Source organism: Fragaria vesca, linkage group LG1 (genome assembly GCF_000184155.1).
Source record: "Fragaria vesca subsp. vesca linkage group LG1, FraVesHawaii_1.0, whole genome shotgun sequence".
NCBI classification, from domain to species: domain Eukaryota; kingdom Viridiplantae; phylum Streptophyta; class Magnoliopsida; order Rosales; family Rosaceae; genus Fragaria; species Fragaria vesca.
The window spans coordinates 15621222-15624116 of NC_020491.1; the positions used below are offsets into that span (position 1 = coordinate 15621222).

General features: G+C 35.8%; 1 non-coding gene across 1 annotated transcript; it reads left to right on the top strand.

Moving 5' to 3' along the window:
• The first annotated feature begins 1405 nt into the window (after positions 1-1405).
• On the top strand, positions 1406-1496 carry TRNAY-GUA. Its single transcript is given in 2 exon segments — positions 1406-1442; positions 1461-1496. It is a non-coding gene; the product is annotated as a tRNA-Tyr (tRNA).
• The last annotated feature ends 1399 nt before the right edge of the window (positions 1497-2895 follow it).

The window sequence follows — 2895 nt, forward strand, 5'->3', positions numbered from 1 at the left end:
GCTCAGAGCAGCCATTAGATTCCGATCAAAAAAACAAAAACAGCGATTAGATATTTTTGCAGCCATTACATATATTTCTGCTGTAATCTTTCAAATTGTCAGTAGTTGTGAGACATGCTTATGTTGATACGTAGAACTGACAATTCAATCGTAAATTTAATATTTTAATCAAGTGTTCTAAATTCTTTATATTTCTTTCTCCTTTTCCTATTTATGAAAAATTGGAAATTATATATACACAACTCTCATTCTCTCAATTTCATTGTTCCAACTTGGTCTTTTAAACTTCATTTTATTAAAAAATATATATTAATAATAACAATTAGTTCACTTATACTACCAATGGGCCAGTTCACCACCTACCTCCCATCTCCAAAACTTGGAAACCTACTTCCATTGACGACTTGTAGACTTCTATCATACTCCCTCACAGTTTCAACTAAGTCAGCACCTCTCTGTTGGTATGGAAAATCTCGGCAGAATATTTTTCCTCCTAGTATTTTTAGCATCATGCGTTTTTTATTGAAGTGAGAATGAAAGTCTCCCGCGCCCATCCTTCCAATGTAAGTTTGTGTGGACAAGTCGAGTCGGAAGAAGAGTACTAGGGAGTGTTGCACAAGAAATTCTGATGTCTAAGTCAGTAATAGTTTTTCTTATGATAAAATACAACCAAAGACTAAATATAGCAGCATGTTCCTAGACTGTCAAATATATAAACACCGCTCTTGTGATCTTGGGGTGAGCATGAGTCCAATTCTTTTCTCCAACAAATCTGTGTCCAAGGACAACACATGCATCAGCTGCAAACTTTGCCTTCCTGTAGATGTGCTTGAAAGTGATTCCTTCAAATTGTTTCGCCAAGTTCTTGATGTCTTCAATAATTTGATGTAATCTTCAAGGAGCCTTGGCTTGTTATTTACTGCATCAATGATCACCGTGGATTCTCCTTCAACTTGCAGCTTGTTTGATCCTTTCTGCCTTGCGTGCATTAGACTGTTTATCACAGCAGTGGCTTTGGTTATTAGAACAGAAGTAATTCCTATATTGTTGGAGACTGCAGCCAGGATGTTGTTGTTTTGATTCCTGATGAAGCCGCAACTTAGTTGCCTGCGCTGAGTTCTTTTGCATCATTCAAATTCACTTTGCATTGAGATGATTTCCTCTCAAGAAGATGTAAACATTTTAGAGGATAGATTCGACCGTCTCACGATTGGAAATTTGGAATATAATGGCATCCCACTTGATTATGTCGACTTCCAAGAGGGACTCCTCCTTACTTGAATTGGCAATTGGATTCGCTTCGATCTCATTCTCATTTCTCACCTCACTTGTATTGGCTTTGAGGAAAACTATTGATAAACAATTACGTTGCTAAATATAAAAAAGGAAGCACGCTTAACAATAACCGACCTTAGCTCAGTTGGTAGAGCGGAGGACTGTAGTTGGTATAACCATCAGATATCCTTAGGTCACTGGTTCGAATCCGGTAGGTCGGAATTAATTTTTATTCTTTTTTAATTTAACCTTTTTCTCTATTTCAATCAACTAAGCAAACCAGGACCAAAAAGATGTCAATACTTTTCAAGCTGTCTGATTTGTTGGATATCCCAGCTCTCCCGTCTTTGGTTATAAAAAGGACTATAATGTAATTCTTGTGTTGACAATTCTGGGTTTGAAATTTGGTTTCAAAATTCAAAGCTTATGTATATGAAGTGATTGAGTAATCACTGTATGTGTTATAGCGAAGTTAGGTTATAAATGTTATATCACTCATTTGTTTTTTGCCCGTCAAAATAGGTGAATTGAGGCAACAACCTAGTTCTCGGCTTCTAATCGAAAATCTTTCATCTTTCTAGCTATGGAAACTTGGAAAGCAACACAAGAATACCTCCAATGTGGTTGAAACAAAGTCATTTGACCTATAACCAATAACCAAGATGCCCAAACTCGTAACAGGAAAGGAGATTATGCATGCAGAGTTGAAGCTCTATACACATTTTGCATAGTATGTATGAGACAAATTGTTGCGAGGACCATACCGGATATGATATGCCTAATGGGTTATAGGAAGAATGTACGAGATAAAACGATGCAGTATAAAAGGAGGAAGAGATACACAAACATATAAGCAAAGGAAAAACGTATTTTATCTTATCTAAGATAGAGCTCACGAAAGATGCACCCAATCCAAATTGATTGTTAAAATCAAGTGTTAAACGGGAGAGCTTCTCTTTTACGTATTAATTATCAAAACTTAACAATTTTCATTTGTAAATTTGTATGTCATATATAAGTTGAAAGAGACTCAAATGACTAATCCCAAAATATGAAGTTCTTTGGCATCTAAAGTCTACCATTAAAGATATCAAGCAACCTCCTATTCAATTTGATCTAATCTCCTTGTCGTATGTTCGTAGTTATGAAGCTAACATAGCATTGTCAATATATGTCAACTATATTAAGATTCTTGAAGTTTAACGTTGTAGTCTTTCACTTCTTTAAATTATTTAGCTTAATTTTAATTTTTAGGTGTCTGAAAATTTTCATTAGGTGATTTTTTATTAATAAAATAATAATTATAAATAAAATTTAATTATTGCCTATCTCCATCCTAATATTAAAAAGTTTTCTTTCTCACCAAAAATAATAATATTAAAAGCTTAAATCCACATAGACAAAGTATGTGAACTTGTACAGTTGTCCCTCCGTACAAGGCCAAAGAGCAGAGCAGGAGAGAGTTTTAGGTGCGGCTAACGCACCACGTGTCTTTTGCGACCCACCAGTCACACAACGACACGTGTTTTTTTTTTTTATTATTTTCAAACGGTGGAGGCGGCGGGGGTTGTAGAGGCGGCGGCTGGGCAGAGGGAAAGAAGATCGGAGGGGATCGGTTTC